General features: G+C 43.5%; 1 long non-coding RNA gene across 1 annotated transcript in view; it reads left to right on the top strand.

Moving 5' to 3' along the window:
• Positions 1-16,272: 16,272 nt before the first annotated feature.
• Positions 16,273-24,366, top strand: part of Gm39242 — a 33,909-nt gene continuing 25,815 nt past the window's right edge. The window contains exons 1-2 of the long non-coding RNA XR_879158.1: positions 16,273-16,391; positions 23,579-23,666. This is a non-coding gene — a long non-coding RNA (predicted gene, 39242). The remainder of the gene's footprint in view (positions 16,392-23,578; positions 23,667-24,366) is intronic.

Here is a 24,366-nt window from a genome sequence, read left to right as displayed (position 1 = left end):
AGAGCTGGAGAAGGACATCCTGCACTGTGACTAGATCAATGGTAAGGATTCGAAATAAACCAAACTCCTCAAAGGAACGACCGAATGTTTTTATACTCAGAAATAGTCAGGCTTTGGAAGGGGTGTAGACATCTCAAAACTCTCCTCCTTTCTCTCCACTGGGGTACATCCCCCTAGAGACAGTAGTGTCGTCTCTAAATTTGCTTTCTGTGACTTCTCTATCGATAAGCAGGTTTTATAAATGGTTCACTGCGTAATGACCAATGCACAGATGTGCTGTCTAATTGTTTTCAAATAAACCTGCTTCAAAGTAACCACAACTGCTGGGTATACTTGGGAGCCTGAGATAGGAAGATAATGACTTCAGGGCTAGCCTGAGCTACATGGTGACTGAGATTCTATTTCCAAACAATGGATTTACCTCTTGACAGTACAGTCTACTTAGTGAAAATAAATACTGAAATATTGAAAAAAGTAATAACTATAATATATTCTAAATTTAATTTTTATTGTTTTTTTTTTAAGATGGAGTCTTACTCTGTACCCACTGTTGACCGTAATTTATTTTGTAGCCTAGGGTGGCCTTGAGCCACTGGAATTACATGCATGAGCCACTACATCTTGTTTAAAGTTTATGAGCTCAAACCATATTTCTTAGGCAATGAAGGCAAAAATAAATTACAGAGTCTTGCATAGGTTATTATCTACATGCAAAATATCATGGTATTTTTATGGGGTTGTAATTATCCATACATTCTGATGGTAATTTCTGTTTTTGCTGTTTTTGTTTTGTTCTGCTTTGTTTTGTTTTAACAGGGTATCATACATTTATAGGCAAGGGTAATTTCACTAAGTAAACTGTACTGTCAAGTGGCAAATCCATTGTTTGGAAAGAGAATCTCACTCACCATGTAGCTCAGGCTAGCCCTGCAGTCATTATCTTCCTATCTCAGGCTCCCAAGTGTAGCCAGCAGTTGTGGTTACTGGCAGGTTTATTTGAATGTTTTGGACAGCACATCTGTGCATTGGTCTCTATCTGGACTGGCCTCAGACTTTTTAGATGGCCACAAGTGGTCTTGAACTCTCCACCAGCCTGCCTTGGCCTTCCCGATTCTAGGATCACACATGTGCAGCATACACCTGGCTCTTCGCATCAGGACTCTTTGCTTACCAAAACCAGGGGTGAGCTACCTCCTGTGCCCAGTTTATTGACCAGTTGCAGAAAAATAACTGTTATCTCTAGGGTGCCACAGTAAGCCACACTAGGCTAACCAAACGTCATGCTACTAGCGAGTCAGTTTCTACTTCTCATCTGCATGTCAGTAATTCCTGTAAATGTTGGTTTAGAGCTGGAGATGCAGCTCAGAGGCAGAGTTCTGGCCTAGTATGTACCATCCCCTTGACTTTCAGCATTGCCAAAAACAAGCATTTGTTTTTCTCTGCCTTTATCTTATACTATTCCATAGCATCTCTAAACAGAAGTGTTGGCTTTGAACATCTAAGAAAAAAAAGAAAAAAACCCTTCTAACTGGGTACTAAATTCAACTCAAAGGCCAGTTTTGATGAAGACATGGATTATTTTTGATCACTTCTAACCCACAGCATTGTCTTCCCAATATTTTGCTAGGTTCCTATATCAAAACAAAACCACAACAGAGCATTCGCTCACTTCTCTATTACTGATCATAGGAGAAAACATCCCCATATCCCACTTTTATATGTGCTGAAGAGATGTATGGTTAGTCCCAATGCTTGGGAGGCAGAGACAAATAGATCTTTGTGAGTTCGATGCCAGCCTGATCTATATAGTGAGTTCCAGGACAGCTAGATATATGTAGTGAGACCCTGTTTCAAAGAATGAGAGAGAGAGAGAGAGAGAGAGAGAGAGAGAGAGAGAGAGGAGTTTTGATAAGCAGTTTAAAATGAATTATTTGAAAGCAAACTCAAATTGTGGTACTTTCCTTGGTTTCATTATTCTGTCCTTGCAGTAAAATTATAGATTTATCTTTAATTCTCAGCTTGTATTCCCAGGCCTTGGGAGCCTGATACAGGAGGGTTAAAAGTTTGCGATTAAAAGCCAGAGAGATGGCTCATAGCTATAAGCGTGGACTATCTTGCAGAGAACCTGAGTTCAGTGCCCAGCAGCCACAACAGGACGTTCACAACTACCTGTAATCCCTCCAGCTCCAGAGAATACGTCACTCTCTTCTGAACTGCTCAGGTACCTATATTCACATATATACATAATTAAAAATAAAAATTATTTAAAAGAGTTCAATATTAGTGAACCTACAAAGTAACACCCTGTCTCAAAGAACCAACAATAACAAATTGGATTCATTGGAAGCTTCTCAACTGTCTCTAATTATTTGCATTATTTTTCATTAATATTACACTTCTTGACTCTTTTCTGTTTCTATTACAGTTTTATTCAGTTTCAGAAAAACAAGAAAACTAACATGCCAGACTAGAGAGATTGCTCACTGGTTGAGAGCACTTCCAGAAACCCCTGGTTCTGTCTCAAGAGCCCACATGGTCGCTCAGAGGAATTTGTAACTCCTGTTTCAGGGATCTGATGTTTTCTTCTGACATCCATAGGCAACAGACATGTACATGGTGCACAGACATAGATTCAGGCAGAATACACATACATACACACATACATGTGCACATGCACAAACACATGCATACACATAGACACATGTACACATACATACATAAACACACACATACTCACACAGAGACACATACACTCATACATATACACACATATACATACATATATACATACACACAAACACACACAGACACACACATACATAAATATATACATACAAACATACACAAATACACACACATATTCACACAGAGACACATACACACACATATATACATACACACAAACACACACATACATGCTCATACATATACATACATACAAACATACACACACATACACACACATATATATATACACACAAACACACACATACATGCTCATACATATACATCATACAAACATACACACACATACACACAGACCCACATATATACATACACACATATACACACACTAAACAAACAAATCTTTTAAATCTTTAAAAAGGAAAGGGAAAAACTACCATGTGGTGGCTCTCCTTAAAGCAGGTTTAAATCTGGTCTGAAGGTAGCTGCGTCCTCCTGTCCTAACTGTTAGATGAATCACATACACATCCATGCAAAAGCCTACATACGGTATCTCCTACCACCCTTCATGGCTGCAGTAGTGGCCGCTGTTCCCTATGGCTGCTTCCTAGAGAAACTGGTGGGAGTCAAGATAAAGATTGTGTTCCCCTACTCACTGACTCGGAAAATGCTGCCATTATATTGACCATCTTTGAAAAATTAGAAAAAAACCAAATGCACAGTAAATATATTTAGGAAAGCCTGATGCCCATTAAACAACCAAATCATGTCAAAAGTCTGAAATACAGACACAAAAACCAAAAGACAGAAAAGAGCCAACATTTTCTATCATAAACATCTAAAACCAACACCAGCAGGTATAACACAAACTTAAGCTAAGCACGAGCCGGGTGTGGTGGTGCACGCCTTTAATCCCAGCACTCGGGAAGCAGAGGCAGGCAGATTTCTGAGTTCAAGGCCAGCCTGGTCTACAGAGTGAGTTCCAGTACAGCCAGGGCTACACAGAGAAACCCTGTCTCGAAAAACCAAAAAAAAAAAAAAAAAAAAAAAAAAAAAAAAAAAAGCTAAGCACACACACAACTGTTTCAGTAAATTGATTCTTTTAAAAAATTTAACAGATTTCTTAAAAACTTAAAGAGTGGTACAGAAAATTGAAAAGTATACAACAAATATGTGGCACTCTTCCGGCTTCCATGGGCACTGTGATGGTGCATATATATATATACATTCAGGTGAGATCTCTAGACACAATACCCTCTCTATTCTTTATATATATACATACATACATATATCCCTATGACTACTATGATGTGGTCAAACCTTCATGTTTCTGAATTCTAAAACTCCTGTGTTCTCTCTGTGTTCCTGGTCCCCGGGATGCAGTGTGAACTGGGAGCTGATGTCTGACAGTCTCTGAAAAACCTAGTTAGACTTCTCTCTCGCTTAATTTTCTAGTTACCCTGAAAAATGCATCAGACACTTTTAGAGAGACCCCAGCATTGTAAGCCATTGAGACATTTTTGTGGTTCTCCATCCTGGCTGCCATCTGGCTTCTCTTCACTTAAAACATCTAATGAGTTGACGCCTTGTTAAGAAGTCACAGCTCTTACCATCTGGCCTTGGATCACCAGGAATGGAGATTTCTCACTTATTTGTATTAAAAGCCCACTTGAGCTGCTAAGTTCCTTTAGTACATCAAATACTGAGACTGTTCAAACCATTATCATCTTCCCTCTGTGCGGTAGATTATAATTACCACAGTGGTGGCTGTTCTTGGTTGTCAACCTGACTACATCTGGAATTAGCTAAATCCCGAGCAGCTGGGCACACCTGTGAGGGATGTATTTCTTGATTAAATCATTTGAAGTGGGAGGACCCACTTTTAACCCAGAACTTTTGAGATGGGAAGATCCACCTTTGATCTGGGTCACCCCATCTGTAGGCAGCCTATAGGAAGGACATGGAAGAAGGAAGCATGCTCTTTGCGGGCTCGCTCTTGCTTTCGCTGGCAAGTCCATTCCTTCACTGGCATTAGAGCCTATTTCTTTGGGATTCTATCGTATACTGAAGACCGGCTAAGACATCCAGAATCACAGACTGAACGACTACTGGATTCTTGGACCTTTCACTGATAGACAGTCATTATTGGATGAGCTAGACCACAACCTGTAAGTCATTATAATAAATCCCCTTTCTAGATAGGTAGATGGATCAAGAGGGAGGGAGGGAGGGAGGGAGGGAGGGAGGGAGGGAGGGAGGGAGGGAGGGAGGGAGGGAGGGAGGGAAGAAGGGAGGGAGGGAAGAAGGGAGGGAGGGAGGGAGGGAGAGAAAAGGTTAGATTGATTCTATAAATTCTGTTCCTCTAGAGAACCCTGACTAATACAGATTTTGGTACCAGAAGAGGTTCTAGGGCAACAGAAGTATAAAGATGACTATTTTAAGTATCCAAAATAGGCTTTCCAATTTGCCAATACCTACAGTTACTGAACCCTCACCAGTTACTGAAACACCTTCTAAAACTCTGGGAGAGTACTGGAAGCCCCTAGTATGAAAGATTGTATAAGCTTAAGGGGACAAATGCGTTTGATTATCTTGATTCACCAATTGTGAGAGGCAACAGATTTGGTAACTCTGTATATAAAACTTTTGACAACTTGTAAATAACAAGGAAAACAATGGTGCTGGTTGGTTGCTCCTAGCATGAGCTCCGTGATAAAACTGGCCAACTCCTAGCATCTCAGAATAAAATAGAGGTTAATAAACTCAGTGATAAAATTGACCGGCTCCAATGTGTATTAAGCTTGTATAAATGTTTAGACGTGTATAAAAAGGTCTAAAGGTTTTTGAGTGTGCCCTAGAAGAGGACCTTCTCTTCAGCATCCACAGAGCTCAAGTTGTGTAAAATCAAACTGAAGCCCTCTTTATAAGGTTGGAGTTACAGCGAAAAACTCAAGTCCTAGCTTCAGAGTGTGCCAGCAATTATAGGGTATTCATTGGTAAAGAATGGGATCCTGGATCTTGGGGTAGAGATGTGTGGAAGGACCCTACTGAAGCTGAGAACTTTGAACCCTCAGAGTCTCAAGGTTTTCTTCACTTGAGGGAATAGTCTCTCTACCCTCAAGCAGAGGTGCTCTCAGCCCCACCTCCTGAAATATTATTGCCTTTTCTGTCTTTGACTGAGGAAATTAACACTTCGCTGTCTGCTAAGCCAGCAACAGCTTTCCCTGAAGGAGATGCTAGACAAGACGATACTGATGTCCCTCAGGACTCTCTAGACCTATAACCAGACTTAAGGCTAAGCAGGCTTGGAGAGAGAAGAGTTAGAACGTCTAAGAGGAGGAGCCCTACACTGCGAACGAGCTTTATGCGTTTGCTAATTCAGTCAAGCAGAAGTCCGGGAAATATGTGTAGGAATGAATTTAAAGGGTATGGGGTAATGGTGGAAGGAATATAAAACTGGATCAGGCTGAGATTTTTGTGTGGTTGTTTGTTTGTTTGTGTGTTTGTTTTTTGATGATCCCATTGAGTGGAGACTCTGGGTTTAATGTAGAAGATCAAATGTTGTAAAAAAGTGTCAAAAGTTTGAAGGATTTATCAAAAGATGGCCTGAAAAAGGACTTGGAAATGCCTAACATTTTGGCTTTGTGTTAATGAGGGGAATTTAAGGCTCAGGGAAATTGCAATGCTAGAGTGGATATGCTGTGTAAAACCTAATCTTCCATAAGGGGAAGGCCCAGAAGAAATGCCCTTCACAAACCCTGTAAGGTGTGAAATGGTCAGAGGGTGCTAGCACATATAAAGAGCTTTGCTCTTACCAGTTTTCCTTATGCTAGACACCAGGATCGGAGACGCTACTGCCCAAGTGGACAAATTAAAAAGCAATGGGTTTAATTGGGCCCTCAAAGTATCAGGGGCCAGGTGGTAGCACTGAATTCTCAAAGGCAAGGTAATCGTAGTTATCACAATATCCAACATAGACAAAGCAAATGTCCACAATAGCCTAACCCAAAATGGGCAGCACAGGCAAAGCGATTTTTATGGCAATGCCACTTGTACTGGCTAATCAATCGTGGTATTTCCAAGCATAAAATAAATGATATGCCAACCGCATTTTTTGTTCGGACTGCATAAGCAGGAGAATTCCCAGACAAACAAACGAAAGGCTCCATTGGGTCATGGCAAAAGGAAACCTGGCCCGTGAATCAATTTCCACACTTGAGCCAGTTTGCAGACCCAGAACCCCTTGACTGCAGGGATGGCCAGGCTCCCCTGAGGAAAGGCCTTGAGAAAAATAGCTGAAAGTTGTATTTGTTAGCCTCTCTCCAGTCCTTCCCCAGAGGGACCCACAGCCTTTCACAGGAGTAACTTTACACTGGGGAAAGAAAACAATCAGACTGTCTGGGGTCTATTGGATACTGGCTCTGACTTGACGCTGATCCCAGGAGATCCCAAGAAACACTGTGGTCCTCCAGTTAAAGTAGGGGCCTATGGAGGACAGATGATTAATGGAGTTTAGGCTGAAGTCCCACTCCCAGCAGGGCCAATGGGTTCCTGAACTCATCCTGTGCTGATTTCCCCAGTCTCAGAGTATATAACTGGGATGGATATACTTAGAAGTTGTCAGAATTTTCACATTGGTTCTCTGTCCTGTGGAGTGAGGGCTAATATGGTTTGAAAGGCTAACTGGAAGCCTTTACTTTTGCCTGGGAAAATAGTAAATCAAAACCAGTATCTCATCCCTGGAAGAACTGCAGAAATCAGTGCCACCATGAAGAACTTGAAAGATGTAGGTGTGGTGGTTCCCACCCCGTCTCCCTTTAACTGCCTAATCTGTCCTGTGCAGAGGACAGATGGATCCAGGAGAAGAATGGTTGACTATATCAAAAAGTCAATCAAGTGGTGACTCCAATTGCAGATGCTCTACCAGAAGTGGTATCCTTACTAGTGAAGACTAACACAACTCCTGGTACGTGGTATGCAACTATTGATCTAGTAAGTGCATCTTCTCGGTACCGGCTCATAAGGACCACCAGAAGAAATCTGTTTTCATTTGGCAAGGCCAGCAGTATACTTTTACAGTTTTACCTCAAGGATATATTCATTCCCCAGCCCAGTGTCATAATTTTGAAGGAATCTTGATTTGTCTCTGTCTTAGTCAGGGTTTCTATTCCTGCACAAGCATCATGACCAAGAAGCAAGTTGGGGAGGAAAGGGTTTATTTGGCTTACACTTCCATACTGCTGTTCATCACCAAGGAAGTCAGGACTGGAACTCAAGCAGGTCAGGAAGCAGGAGCTGATGCAGAGGCCACGGAGGGATGTTCTTTACTGGCTTGCCTCACCTGGCTTGCTCAGCCTGCTCTCTTATAAAACCCAAGACTACCAGCCCAGAGATGGTCCCACCCACAAGGGGCCTTTTCCCCTTGATCACTAATTGAGAAAATGCCTTACAGTTGGATCTCATGGAGGCATTTCCTCAACTGAAGCTCCTTTCTCTGTGATAACTCCAGCTGTGTCAAGTTGACACAAAACTAGCCAGTACAATTGACCCCTTGTCAACTTGACACACAAAAACATCACTAGTAAGCCTCAACCCTTACAATCTTATTCATCCCCAAGATCTAAATAACTTTAAAAGTCCCACAGCCTTTACATAGTCTTAAAATTTCAATTTCTTTAAAATATCCATCTTTTTTAAAATCCAAAGTCTTTTTACAATTAAAAGTCTCTTAACTGTGGGCTCCACTAAAACAGTTTCTTCCTTCAAGAGGGAAAATATCAGGGCACAGTCACAATCAAAAGCAAAAGTCAATCTCCAACTGTCCAATGTCTGGGATCCAACTCACGATCTTCTGGGCTCCTCCAAGGGCTTGGGTCACTTCTCCAGCCATGCCCTTTGTAGCACACGCATCATCCTCTAGGCTCCAGATGCCTGTACCCCACTGCTGCTGCTGCTCTTGGTGGTCATCTCATGGTACTGGCATCTCCAAAACACTGCATGACCCCTTCAGTCCTGGGCCTTCAATTGCAACTGAGGCTGCACCTTCACCAATGGCCTACCATGGCCTCTCACAGTACCGAGCCTCAGCTGCTTTGCGTGACCCCTTCATGCCTTCAAAACCAGTACCACCTGGGTGACCCTTACATATTTCCAAGTCCCGCTGCAGCAGGAGTACAACCTTGGCCATCTCTGGAACACAGCCTCTTTGTGCTTTCAGAAAACACTTCCCAGAAGATGTCACCTCAATGATGCTGGTCTCTTCTTAATCACCGCTAATTTCTTAGCTCCAGCTAACCAGCATCAATAGTCCCAGTAATGCAAAGTTTTTGCTTTGGTAGTTCTGGTATCTTGTTAATCACAGCTGATTCTTCAGCCCCAGCTAACCAGAACTACAGAATCTTCACAATCAAAACAGCAATGGCTCTGAAAAGAGTCTTTAATTTTTCCCTCTGAAATTTCACAAACCAGACCTCCATCTTCTGCAGTGTTCTCAACATTATCTTCCAAGCTCCTACACAACATCCGACAGAGCTCTTAACAACGGATGGATCTTCAAGCCCAAAGTTCCAAAGTCCTTCCACAGTCCTCCCCAAAACATGGTCAGGTTGTCACAGGAATACCCCACTCTGCTGGTACCAATTTGTCTTAGTCAGGGTTTCTATTCCTGCACAAACATCATGACCAAGAAGCAAGTTGGGGAGGAAAGGGTTTATTTGGCTTACACTTCCATACTGCTGTTCATCACCAAGGAAGTCAGGACTGGAACTCAAGCAGGTCAGGAAGCAGGAGCTGATGCAGAGGCCACGGAGGGATGTTCTTTACTGGCTTGCCTCACCTGGCTTGCTCAGCCTGCTCTCTTATAAAACCCAAGACTACCAGCCCAGAGATGGTCCCACCCACAAGGGGCCTTTTCCCCTTGATCACTAATTGAGAAAATGCCTTACAGTTGGATCTCATGGAGGCATTTCCTCAACTGAAGCTCCTTTCTCTGTGATAACTCCAGCTGTGTCAAGTTGACACAAAACTAGCCAGTACAGTCTCTCTCTTCCAAAACATAACATATTGGGTTCACTATGTCAATGGCATTATGCTGATTGGACCAAGTGAGCAGGAGGTTTGGACTTGTCAGTAACACATATGGACATCAGAGGATGGGAAATAAATCCAAACGAAATTCAAGGGTCTTACTAAAAACCTCAGTAAAATTCTTAAGAGTCCAGTGGTGTGGGACATGCAGAGATATTCCTTTTAAGGTGAAGGTTAGGTTATTGCACCTGGTCCCTCCCACCACCGAGAAAAAAAGCACAATGTTTAATGGGCCTATTTGGATTCTGGAGATAGCATGTTCCTCACTTGGGTGTGTTATGCTGGCCCATATCCCAAGTGACTCCTCAGAAAGCTGCTAGCTTTGAGTATGGCCTGGGACAGGAGAAGGCTCTTCAGCAGGTCCAGGCTGTTGGGCAGGCTGCTAAACCACTTGGACCATACGATCCAGCAAATCTGATGTGACTTGAGGTGTCAGTGGCAGACAGGGATGATCTCTGGAGCTTTTGGCAGGCTCTAAATACAGGTAAGTCATAAAAGAGACCTTTGAGATTTTGGAGGAACGCTCTACCATCATTTGCAGACTATTCTTCTTTTGAGAGTCAGTTCTTAGCCTGCAGGTGGTCCATAGTGGAAACTGAACACTTGACACTGAGCCATGAAGTTTTTATGTACCCTGAGCTGCCTGGGTATGAGCTGGGTGTTATCTGACCCACCAAGACATAAAGGGGGGTATGCACAGCAACCATCCATTTTCAGAAGGATGTGGTATATACATGACCAGACCCAAACAGGTTCTGAAGACACAAGCAAGTTATATGAAGAAGTTACCCAAATGCTTGTGGTTTCTACCCCCATTATAATGTCTTTGCTGCCAAATGTGCACCTGTAGCCTCAGGGGTGTGTCCTATGATTGGTTAACTGAAGAAGAAAATACTAAGATCTAGTTTTCTCATGGTTCTGCATATATGCAGGTGCCAGACAGAAGTGGACAGCTGCAGCATTACAATCTTTTTCTGGCACAACTGTGGAAGACACTGGAGAAGGGAAATCTTCACAGTGGCCAGAACTCTGGGCAGTACACATGGCCATATATTTTGTTTGGAAGGAGAACTGGCCAGATGTACGATTGTTCACTGACTCATGGGCTATGGCCAATGGGTTGGCTGGATGCTCAGGGTCTCGAAAAGAGCATGACTGGAAAACTGGTGAGAAAGACATCTGGAGAAAAAGTATGTGGATAAATCTTTCCAAATGGGCAAAGGAGGTGAAGATACTTATGTCCTGTGTAAATGCCCATCAAAAGGTGGCTTCAGCTGAGGAGGAGTTCAATAATCAAGGGGATAAGATGACTTGTTCTGTGGACATTCAGCCTCTTTGCCCAGCCAGCCCTGCCATCGCCCAATGTGCCCATGAACAGAGTGGCCATGATGTGGTGGCAGAGATGGTGGTTGTGCATGGGCTTCATAACATGAACTTTCATTCACCAAGGCCAACCTGGCTACCTCTGCTGCTGAGTGACAGATCTGCCAACATCAGAGTGACAGATCTGCCAACACTGAACCCTATATATGGTACCATTCCCTGGGGTGACTAGACAGCAACCTGGTGGCAGGTGACTAAACTGAAACACTTCCTCTGTGGAAAGAAGAACACTTTGTCCTTCCTGAAGTAGATACCTATTCTAGCTATGGATCTGCCTTTCCTGGACCTAATGCTTCTACCAAAGCCATGGTCATGAACTTACAGAATGCCTTATCCACTGCCCTGCTTTCCACACAGTATTGTTTCTGACCAAGGAACTCCTTTCACAGTAGAGTGGCGATGGGCTCACGATCATGGAATCCATTGCTCTTCTCATGTTCTCCCACCTTCCTGAAGCTGCTGGCCTGATATAAAGATGATATGGTCTCCTGAAGACACAGTTACAGTGCAAATTAGGTGGCAGGAGCCAAGAGGTTCTCCAGAAGGCAGTATATGCTTTGAATCAGAATCCAATATATGATACAATTTCTTACATAGCCAGGATCTACAGGTTTAGAAATCAAGAAGTAGGAAAGGAAATAGTTCCACTCACTATCACCCCCAGTGACCCACTAGGAAAAAATGTCCTTCCTTTTCCCTTGACTTTAAATTCTGCTGGACTAGAGGTTTTGGTTCCAGAGACAGAAGCGCTCTTGCTGGAAGCCACAACAAACATTCCAATTGAACTGGAAGCTCTGACTTCTCCCTGGCCACTTTAGCTTCTGGCACAACATAAGAAGATATGATTGTGTTGAGTTGGAATGAGGTGAAGTTGGGATGGCTATTCTTGGTTGTCAACTTGACTGGGCACACCTGTAAGGGGTTGCTGCTGCTGCTGCTGCTGCTGCTGCTGCTGCTGCTGTTGTTGTTGTTGTTGTTGTTGTTGTCCTTAAGTCATTTGAAGTGAGAGGCCCCACTTTTAATCTACATCTTTTGAGATGGGAAGATCCACTTTTACTCTGGGCCACACCTTCTGTTGGCAGCCTATATAAAGGACATGGAAGAAGGAAGCTTGCTCTCTCTTTGTCTACTTGCCTTTGATCTCACTAGCAAGTCCATTTCTTGACTAGCCTTAGAGCTTACATCTTAGGAATTCTCTTGTATACTGAAGGCCAGCTGAGGCATCCAACCTCATGGATTCTTGGACCTTCCATTCACAGGCAGCCATTGTTGGACTAGCTGGACCACAGCCTGTAAGTCATTCTACCATTCTAATAATCATATAAGTGTGTGTGTGTACACATACGTACATAACTTATTCCATATATATTATAAATTCCTCTAGAGAATGAAGACTAGTATGCGCCCTACTTTGTGTCCTTGTCATTCTAAGCTACTACTTTATCTCTAGCAACCTGGGATCTATGTCACCTCACTGAAATCACAGAACAGCCACGTATCTCCCTTCCTCCAGCATCCTTGGCTTATAGGGAACAGCCATCTCAGCACTCTTCAAAGACCCAGAACATTCTACTTAGTATATTCTTTGTTTGGTTATTTGGTTGTTTGGTTGTTTAGTTGTTCAGTTGGGTTGGTTTGATTTTTTTGAGAGAGGGTTTTGCTGTGTAGCCTTGGCTGTCCTGGAACTCCTCTGTAGTCTAAACAGGCCTTAAAACTCACAAGAGATCCACCTGTCTCAGCCTCCAGAGTGCTAGGATTAAAGGCATGCATTACCACCACCCTGCTTAATTAATGCATTCTCAAATACCTAAAGAGATGATCTTCTAGATCGTTTTAGAAGACATGGCGGAGTCAGGCAAACATGGCAAGAGCCATTCATATCCTTTCTAACTTCCTGGACAGCTGAATGCCTAATGTGGCATTGAACAAGCTAACTTGAGCTACCACATTGAACCTAGAGTCTCCAGCAAATGAATGCTCATCTGTAAATGCACTTAAAATCCCACTTCTCCTCCCTTCTTCTCCCTTCAGAATTCATTTATGCACGTACTTGTATATTTTTAGAAGTAAGCAAAATTTTACACTTTTGACTCTCGTGTCTGGCATTCCATGACATGCTGCGATGATCTTTCTATAAATACAGATCTGGAGATAGTGCCGGTGCCGACCGTAGGCCATGCAGCTAATTCAACTCCCCTCAGTGAGGAGGTCATTCAGGTTTTCAAGCTAAGAAGGCTGTTTGCGCCAACAATGAAGACTTAGAGGACTGGAGTCTCACTGTCCTCTGTCCTCTCTGGCCCTTCTCGGCCTCTCTGTCTCAGCAGGCACTTCTTCACAGCTGGCAAGGCACTCAACACACTTATAATTTCCCTCATCTCAAGGTCAAATATGAAGTAAACACTGGACTTCTCCAGCTCTGTGGCTACAAACCAGACACCAGCGTTGCAGGCAGCACAGCTACTTCTGCTGTCAGAAGCTCAAGTCTCTCTTCAGTTGTCACGAGGACTCCAGTGGCTACGTCCTGGGACAGAACCCGGGAATGCCTCTGTAGTCTATGAAAATTGCCCCTTCTCTAGCAAGAACAATCTGCCCTTAAGACTGAACCCCGCAGAATCCCCCAACCCAGGAAAGGAGACTTACCCCAGCATCAACTATGGCCACAGAATAAAATAGCTACAGATGCCAAAAGTGGTTTCCTAGACTTGAAAAGTAAATAAATAAATAAATGAATGAATAAATAAATAAACAAAAGCAATTCTCTTCCCAGAAATTGAACAGAGTTCAAAATAAAGGCAGCAGTGACTAGTGTGACATATTCAGGCTTAGACACTCTGGGCCTTGCTGCGGAAGGGCATGGCGGTGACCGGCATGTTTATCAGCTCCCCTAAGCACTTCACTGCGTATGTATCTCACAACATCATGCTGTGAGCCTTAAATAGATATAATTTTCCAAAGTTAAAATGAGGGCTGGACAGATGGCTCAGCAGTTAAAACCACTTGCTGCTCTTGCAGAGGACTTGGGTGCTGTTCCCAGTACCCACAGAGTGGCTCATAACCATCTGTAACTCCAGTTCCAGGGGATCAAATGCCCTCTTCTGGCCTCCATGACACCAAACTCATATGTGATACACACATATACATGTAAGCAAACACTTGTACACATAAAATTTTATATATATATATATATATATATATATATATATATATATATATATAGTCAATTTTAAGCATTTTATAAGTCCTCTCGCTAGAGGGTTATCGTACCCTCCTACCCTCCTGCCTTTCTCAACAGGAAATTTAAGAATGGTGCTGTAGCACCTCCCTGTCTCCTTTTAAAAAGGACATACAATCTTCTCTCCATAAAGGTTATGTCTACTAAAGAAATAAAAAGTAGGTTTTATAGACTACTCTATGCCGGTAATATATGGGTGCTACCAGTACTTTCTTCATGCTGTTATAAAAATACTTCAAAAAAGACAACTTAAAGAGAAAGGCCCTACTTGGTTACAGTTCCAAAGGGATACAGCCCAGCATGGCAGAGAAGACCTGACTTCAGCAGGCAAGGCATGGTGTCAGGAGCAGGAGGCTGGCAGGTTGCATTGCATCCAGACTCAGCAAACAGGAAATGAAAATGGAACCAGAGAGCTTCAAGTCCACGGGCTGGGGACCAAGTGTTCAACCATGTGAGCCTAAGGGGACATTTTACACTGGAAATACAGCCATAGGGGGAATGGTCTTCTTGAAGAACAGCAAGCATCCTAGACATAGCACATAGAAGGCCTCCCGTCTCTTCCAATGTGCTTATCTACCATTCCTAGAATTTGATGGTAAATAGTGTTGTGATCATAAAAAGAGAAAGAGCTGTAAGAATACGTTCTGGCGGGGTGTAGGGGGAGGGGATTCCCAGGCAGGCCCATGGCAAGGTATCCTCTCCTGAGGGACCAGACACACACACACACACACACACACACACACACACACAAACACACACACACACGCACACACCAGTATAGTATAGAATAAGAGTTTAATTCAGGGCATGGGGAGGGGAATTAAGAGGATAGCAGAGGCAGAGAGAAGGAGAGAATGGAGAAGCAGAAGCTGGCCATGACCACAGAGAGGAATGGGGAGATGCGGAGATGCACAGAGCCAAGAGAGAGGCAAGCCCTTAGTGGGTCAAGCCTACCTGGCTGTTGCCAGGTAACTGTGGGGAGGAGCATACCTGGCTGTTGCCAGGAACTGTGGGGGTGGAGTTTAGACAGAATACCAACAAATAGTATCTTATAACTAAAGAAAATAATGTACTGCCCCAAGATTCAAATACTATCACCAAGCCTTCAGGTAGAAGCGCAGTGTAAACCCCACCTTCTCTTTAGAGATTTCTTTCTTACTACTTTTTTCCTTTTCCTTCTTAGATTCCTATATCTGCCCATCAGTTACTCACTGAGCAAGCCCGTATCACTACATCCCCAGCCAATGCTACAAGGAAGGTATTTCTCCTCTTTTTTGCCAACTAAGTAGCTGTTGGTTGCTAGAGAATCCAAGATGGGAAGTTGGAATCTTGAAGTTGTCAGGTTATACCCAAGACAGCCCAGTTTCTGTGCTACACACACCCAAGGGACAAAAGGCCTGAACTTCCAGTGTCCATCTCTCAGAGTATTAGGAGCTGAAGGCCCAAAGATCTACTCATTTCTTTTTTTTGCTTTTTGTTTTTTTTTTTTTTGGGGGGGGTTGTTGTTGTTGTTGTTGTTTTGTTTTGTTTTGTTTTGTTTTGTTTTGTTTTTTTTCAAGACAGGGTTTCTCTATATAGCCCTGGCTGTCCTGGAACTCACTTTGTAGGCCAGGCTGGCCTCGAACTCAGAAGTCTGCCTGCCTCTGCATCTGCCTCTGCCTCTGCCTCCTCTGCCTCTGCCTCCTCTGCCTCTGCCTCCTCTGCCTCTGCCTCCCGAGTGCTGGGATTAAAGGCTCCAAATTGTCAACAACTGGCAAATCCTGTTCAAGGTGGATCTGATAACAAGTCTCAAATTCCTAAGCTATTGTTCACAGAAGAAACAAAAATAGAGATTACACACAGGAATCTCTATTTTAACAACGCTGACTTTTCCCCCAGCCATGGCCCTCAGATGTTTGGTTCACTAGTGTCTAGCACTGGCCAACATGCAGAGCTTCAAAGAACTACGAAGGAATGTCCAGAGGGCTCCTGCCTGGTTGGAGGCTTCAATATTTTTGTGGAATTGGTGAGTTTTCAGTCTTGTTTTCTTTGGGGGAAGGGTGCAATGGAAAACTTAGCAATGGCCTCTCACGGGCTTACATCCTTGGTCGTTCCTTGCTTTAAGCTGATAAATCCAAGAGATTTATTTTGTCCAGAAGTCAAAATCCTCAATACCACCTTCCCCTTTGCCTTCTGGAGGGAAAGAACTTTGTGCCTCAATGCCACAATCTCTCCTCGTGGGCATCAATTCGGCACAAAGTCATTGTTTCAGAGCCTGGGGAAAATGTATTCTTTTTACAGGTTTATTCCTTCAGCTGGAATTTGTTTAAGTGGTTTCCCCTGCACAAACACAAAAAAAGCCCTAATACATGCAGACTGGGTCGGCCTCTCGCCATCGGATGTCACCGCTGACGGGTGATGGCACTTATATAGATTTACACAACAAAAACTACATTAAAAATGTTAAGGTGGTGGAGACAAAAGGCACAAAGGCCTGGAAATTCACAGCCCGGATTTAAACATACTATATCTAAGAGGAATAGAGTGCATTAGGGTAATGGGCCGGTGACAGGGTCCCTATTATACCTAGGTCCCAGACACTTAATCCCTCACCGAACTTCCTGGTGGCATTTCCTTTGTCTCCTTTTGGGGGACTTATGTTTTTTAATGGCATTATTATTGTGTAAATGCTCTTATTTTATAAAGTAATTTCGGGCTGATTAGCATCTGTTTATGCAATTAGCGTAATTATACCTAATTACTGAGTGGAAACAACAAATGTAATTAGTTTATTAGAGGTACAACTGTGATAGGTAGTGATTTTTAAATCCTTATGAAACTTTGATAACAAATATCTCGTGAAGGTGAAAGCTAAATATTTAGATGCCAGCTCTCTCGTATTATGTACAGATATATATTTATTTCATATGTTCAGTGGTAATTAAACCTACTGCTTGTCAAATTTAGTGCTGAAAAAAAATCATAGTGCCATTTTGGAAGACATACAAATGTAAAAACGGTGCTTAGGAAAATGATAACCATTCTGTGGTGTTTTTCTTTCCTGGTTGGTTTTGTAAATCTCCGTTCGGTTAAGATGTCTCACTTACAGAGTGTCACCCTCAGGTAACAGTGAAGTTATAAACCCCATAGAGATGTATTTGCCCATAACACCCCAACATATGACACCCACCTGTATTATATGGCATTGCTAACTGAGGAAACTGTCCCTTTACCCAGGAGTTGGATTTTTCCATTTGATTATAAGTCAAAGTGGAACTAAAAGACGAACTAGGAGCTGGAGACATGGCTTGGCCAGTAAAGTGCTTGCCACACAAGCTTATGGACTTGAGTTCGCTTCCCTGTGGAAAAGCCAAGAGAAGAGGCGTGCACCTGAAATCCCAGTGGAAGGAAGGCAGATGGGATCCCTGGGGCTTGCTGGCCACATAGTCTAGCCAAATCGATCCAAATGAGGCGAGAGAGACTCTGTCTCAGAAAGAAACCATTAAGGTAGACACCTGTCTTAGTTAGGTTTTTATTGCTGTGGTAAAACACCGTGACCAAAAGGAACCTCAGGGTTTATTTCATTTTAGACATCCATATCACGTTCCATCGTTGTTAGCAATCAGGCATTTCCACCGGCCTGTCCATAGAGGCGGCTGACATCATCAGGCGCTGCTGCCAGGTGCGCCAGGTGCCGCACATAAAAGGCTCCAGATTTCACTTTTTCATTCCCATTCCCTCTTTGTTTGTCTGTCTGTCCTTCCGTCTGTCTCTATCTTTCTCTCTTGTCCCACTCTGAGACAGACCATTGTCCCACCCTACCCCCAGTAACCAACCCTCTTACATTGGATCTTGCATGGCATAATTTCTTAGCAGCACACTTTGGCACAGCCTACCAAGAATACCCCCTCCTTTGCCACATTTACCTATCAATCCTCAATCATGGCAGGAACCTGGAGACAGGAACAGATGCAGAGACCATGAGGGAGTGCTGTTTACTGGCATGCTCCTCATGGCTTACTCAGCCTACTTCCTTTGGAGAGCAGAGGGTGGCAGGGGGTAGTGAGCCAAGACAGGGTTTCTCTGTGTAGGTGTGGCTGTCCTGGAACTCACTCCAGGCTGGCCTCGAACTCAGAGATCTGTCTGCCTCTGCCTCCCTAGGATTGCTGGGATTAAAGTCATGAGCCACCACTGTCCAGCTACTTTTTTATATACCTTATGACTACCTGCCCAGAGGTGGCACTGTCCACAGTGGGCTGGGCCTTTCCACACCAATCATCAACCAAAAAAACACCCCGCAGGCTTGCCAAAGGCTAATCTGGTGGGGGCATTTTTTCAGTTAAGCTTATCTCTTCCAAAATGACTCTAGTTTGTGTCACTTAACAAAACACTAGCCACTAGAGCACCTAATGTCTACATCCACATACATGCACATATGTAGACATGCATGAACATGCATGCAAACACACACACACACACACACACACACACACACACTGGATTTGCTTCCAAATTTATCCAAATGAACACAAACCTAAGAAATGCCTGTTAATATACACCATCCTATCCATTTCCTCATTAAATATGTTTCTGTGACTGGTCACTTTAGGAAATTTAAATGTTTGTTCTTTTTACTATTTTTAATATATATAATTTTATGTGCATAGATGTATGTGCGTGGGACTCAGAGAACTACTTGTAGAAGTCAATTCTCTCTTTCCACCAAATGGACCCTGGGGATCAAACCCAAGTCACCTGATTTAGTGGCAAGCATCTTTACCCACTGAACCATCTCACTGGGACAAGAAAATAGTTTTCAGTTATTTCTTCCCCTCCCTAATACTAAAGGTACAAACACACATAGTATGCCAACATTTACCATGCTTGAATTATGTGAGACATCCCTCTACTGCCATCCCCTGCCATGGATTTTAAAAAGTCAAATACTCTCAATTAGTGCTTGCTGCTGAGGCAAAGGTTAGACGGTCTAATTCACACTTGGAAAAAGTAAGCAACACTGTGACAACAGCAGCTCATCACTGTTACAATGTTGCTCTCCTCCTCCTGGGTACATAGTAACTTTATGCAGGGCCGATCACATCTTTATCCCAAGGTATTTGGTCCACAAAGAAAGAGCGAAGGACTCTGGGTTTCAGCTCTAATGAAAGCAAAGTTTCAATTCACAGCCTGTTGCTAAAATAACTATTCCTTTTAGAATCACCCTGACTGTACTCAATATGTATTTTTATTTGTTTAATTGGTGGGACAATAAAAAGTCTTTTTCAACATTCGAAAACAAATGTGTTTTAGGTTAAAATCAGTGGCAACTCTCATCATGCTGAAAAGAAAAGCAAATATGTCCATCGGTTTCCTTATTTCACTGTTTAAAAAAAAGAAAGAAAAAAAAAATCCTCTTGATCTAGACTACTCTGTGATTGACATGCATGAAAATTATAACACATGATACATATTAGGGTGAACTTTTGCAGAAGATAAAGTCCAGGCCTCACAATTCTTATATTTCCCTGTGGCACCATGAATACTTTGCATAAGGAAATGCCCAGTATACAGTTATTGAGTGGAAAAAGTGAGTGGATGGATAGATGGATGGATGGATGGATGGACAGATGGGTAGCATATTAAGTTAGGTGCCATGGTTTGAACCTGGGGTGGCACCACCAGACTCATATTTTTAGCACTTACCCCTTCCTGTGGGACTTTATTGGTAGGTTAGGGAGTCTTCAGAAGGCAGGCCCAGGCTGGAGGAAATAGGGCACTGGGGGTGAACCTTTGAATGTTATACCTGCCTCTTACTCCATCCACCCACATTCTCTACTTCCTGTCAACGCCATATGAACACAGCTGTTCCTTGCTCTCACTGCCCATGCCTTCTCTGCCATGAACTGATGCCTCTCGAAAATTGTGAACCAAAACCATAGGCCAGAAAGATGGCTCAGTGGGTAGCAGTGCTTGCATGAAGAGCTGCACTCAGATCCCAGCACCCAGGTCAAAAACTGGGCATGGCTGCACAAGCGCCTGTAACCCAGAGCTGTAGGAGGAAGAGACCAGAGGATAGCTGAGCCTTGCCAACCACCAGCTTAGCTTCAAGGTCACCGAAAGATTCTACCCCAAGAAGAAAAGACAGAGAATAATGACAGTATTTTAACTTTTCTCGAGCCAGTCTAGAGCCACATTCTAACTGTGCCACCTAGAGAAAGGACTCTGCAGTTAAGAGAACTTACTGTTCTCTCAGAGAACCCGGGTTCAGTTCCTAGAACCCACATAAGATGGTTCACGGCTTTAACTCCAGTTCTGGAGATCAGACGCATGCCCTCTGGCCTCCCAGGTACCTGCACATACACGGAAGCACACATACTCAAAGAGTCCTTTTCTCCTCACACCAAGAAGAAAAGTAACAAAAACAATATGCAACTCATTCCTCCCCCTCCCCGCAGAGTAAACAAATCGAAAGTAGCTTTTTTTTTTCCTCTTTACTCCTTTGTTTAGAGGGACTTATAAGTTGGTATTTTAAAAGTCAACAATCAAAACCATCCTCCTCTTGGAAGTATTTCATTGTACAACAACACACGAGATCCTGACAGTGCATCTGGGACAAAGCAATCACAGGAAAATATTAGTTCTTCAGGGTTCGGGAGATAGTGACTTCCTTCAAAAACCCTTACATCCGTCAATCAAACAAACAACAACAACAAAAAGGACTCTGAGACTAAATCACAGAGACGGGAGGAACAGAGGAGGGGAGGAGGGAGAGGAGGACCAGAGGGAAGAGGGAGAGGGGGAGGGGCAGAAGAGGAAGCAGCCGCAGCAGATCTAAGTGACCCCTGGTCAGTAATAAATACTTAGTAATTCCTCCTTCACGCCCATCTCCACTGCACCTCATACCAGGATGCACAACCTAGATTTTGGAAAGAATCTAGCTAAAAAAGCAGTGGTGGGTCCCACAGGGACCTCTCCCAGGCTCTCTGGGATGTCAAGGTCTGAAGTTCTCTGTTCAGGAGTGCACTAATGCAGTGGTTTGGTCCTGGAGACCCGCACGTGAATCTCAATTAACCGTGGGAAGGGTCAACTGAAGAAGCAGGGAAGAATGAGACTCGGCTCCCACTTGCCATCCATGGGCGCTATAACAGGCCGTAAGCAGTCAGTTCACAGGGAGTGCTCCATCTGTAAGTGCTGAGGGAGGCTAAACATGAGAGAGATTTCTTTACCATCTGGACCTGAGAGTGAAGACAAAGTGACCAGGGTGAGGAATGAGTTGCCTAGGAAGTGAATATTCTACCTGGACACCCACTGTGGATGTGTATAGCTCATTTCATCCTCTTCCATGGCCTCTACACGAACCAAGTGTGCAAGGAAAAGAGACAGGATGCACACTTTACAGACAAAAGGAGCGCAGGCAGTACAGCTGACTGGTTTCAGCTTGCTCCTGGGGAGGGTGGGATACTTCAGTTTAAAAGCTGTGTAAGCCCCACAGCGGATGAGCTGAACCTCACAGCTAGTATCCGCAGTCAAGTGTGGCCCCACAGAAGCACCATGATCCCCAACAGGCCTATATTTACCACACTGACAGAGCATTCCGTGTCACCTTAAAGGATGGAGAACTGCTTAGTCACTGGGTGCTCTTTTGTTTTTTTGTTTTCCATTGTTTTGTTTGTAGACATCTTCTTGTATGCAGGGATGGGGTATATGCATGGAAGCCAGAACACAAGGTTAGCTATCTTCCTCAACTTTCTCCACCTTTATTTTGAGGCAGAGTCTCTCACTCAACCTGGAGTTTACAAGTGTGCTAAACTGGCTGCCTTTTAAGCCTTAGGAGTCATCCTGTCTTCACCCACCCCCACGCCCCACTCCCAATGCACTACAAGCATGTGCCACCACACTGTTTGCCCCCATGCATGCTGGGTAATGTACTAAGCACTTACTGACTGAGCTACCTCTCAGCCCAACACAAGCTGTTGTTCTGTGTTCTGGATGAAGAAAGTGTTGCTTATCTTTGCCCTCCGAACCCCATCCCTAATTGCAACAATCCTTACAAGCACTGAACAGTTCCACAATGTCTGTTTCTAGGGGAAGGGAACCCACCATGCTGAAGAAGAAGGCACGGTGTTAACGTTCCACAAACATCTTTCTTCATTTTTCTCCCTTCAACCGAGAGCTAGAAGCTTGGAGATTAAAAACGGAAACATTTCCCCCCCCCCCCCCCCCCGGCTTCATCTGAACGTGGCATTTGCACAGTCTTCCGTGCCATGTGCGCATGCTCACTGGACTGGCATCCATCCTCAACACAGTGGACAGCCTAGAAAAAAAGCATTATTCTTTCCAGGTGTGCCTGCCTGGGTTATTTATGGCCTGACTTCCTTTCAGAGTGTGAGAAACCTTAGCCTTCTGCCAGCTGCAAGGGATTGCTGAGAAGTATTTTGAAGGGGAAAAAAAAAATATAGAGCGCGACACCCCTTTTCCCCCTCCCCCTTCCCCCACAGCCAGCCACACTCCGTGCACCCCCTTGCATCAGATAGTCAGTGACATGCCTAAATAGGCATTTAACTGTACTCGCCATCAAAGAAGGTGCCCCATGCAGGCAACAGTATATTAACTTAATGAATTCCAGAAAGAATAAGGGAGAGGGCACTGGTAACTCCGCCCGAGTTATCTTCCCTAGGAACACTCATCCCGGGTGGTGAAAACATGCAGACGCGTGCTTTTCTCCATTTTTTAAAAAGAGATGCTTGATATGGGGCCCAAAGATTCGGGGACTACAAGGAACTTAAGTCCAAAGGCAGATCCCAGTTTACAAAGAGGCCCTGTGGCAGACACAGAATTTGATCACATAAACTAAGTTTAAATCAGGGGTTCTCACCCTTCCTAATTCTTTGACTGTTTAATACAGTTCCTTGTATGGTGGTGACGGCCCCCCAACCCAAAAAATTACTTTCGTTGCTATGTTATAACTGTAATTTTGCTACTGTTATGAATCCTAAGGTAAATATCCATGTTTTCTGATGGTCTTAGGTAGCCCCTGTGAAAGACTGTTAGCCCCCACCCACCCATAAAGGGGTCACCCCCAAAGGTTGAGAACTGCTGCTTTAAATGTCTTCTCATTTATGAATAACACAGGAGGGTCTCTGATGATGTTGCTTTCTCTGGCTATACAGCATGAAAGTTGCTTCCGTTAAAAAATCATCATTTGCTTTTTAGGGACCATGTCTTTTAAGCAGTTGGAAGGAGACAGAAGTTGGGCCCGGTCTTACAGGTCTGCAATCGTAGCTGCAATCATGAGGCTGAGGTAGGAGAAGGCCAAGCTGGGTAAATTCATATACAAATTATCCTGTAAAGGGTATGGGCAAACTAGAGATGCAGCTGGGAAGCACAGCACATCCTAGCATGTACAAGGTCCTAGGTTCGATTCCAGGTACTAGAAAAACAAAAGATGGAATCATTATGAAAGATAGCATTTCAGTACCACAAAAATAAATTACAGTATTCTCTGGAGGCAACCCCAGAATACACCTTCCACAGCCAAATCTACCTCTGCTGGAGTCATAAGAAATGGCGGAGTGATGTGTCAACAACAGCAACATTTTAAAGAGCAGCACATCAAGATAAAGGTGCTTGCCACCAGGTTTGTTACCTCAAGTTCAATGTCAAAACCCACACGGCAGAACCAATTCCAGAAAGTTCTCCTCTAACCTTCATATAAGTACCAGTGTATATGTGTACACACACATACACACACACAGGCACACACACATACATACACATACATGCATGCACACATACATGTACACATACATACACACATACATATATGCATACAGATATACACATGTACACACATACATACTCACATGCACATGCATACAAATATATACATATACACACATACACACACATGCACACACACATACACATATACACACATATACATACTCCCACACACACATACATGCACACATGCACACGCACTATAAAAATAAACTTCTAAA

Source organism: Mus musculus, chromosome 8 (assembly GCF_000001635.26).
Source record: "Mus musculus strain C57BL/6J chromosome 8, GRCm38.p6 C57BL/6J".
NCBI lineage: Eukaryota > Metazoa > Chordata > Mammalia > Rodentia > Muridae > Mus > Mus musculus.
Note: the sequence above shows the minus strand (reverse complement) of the source record. Positions and strands in the feature narration are given on the sequence as shown.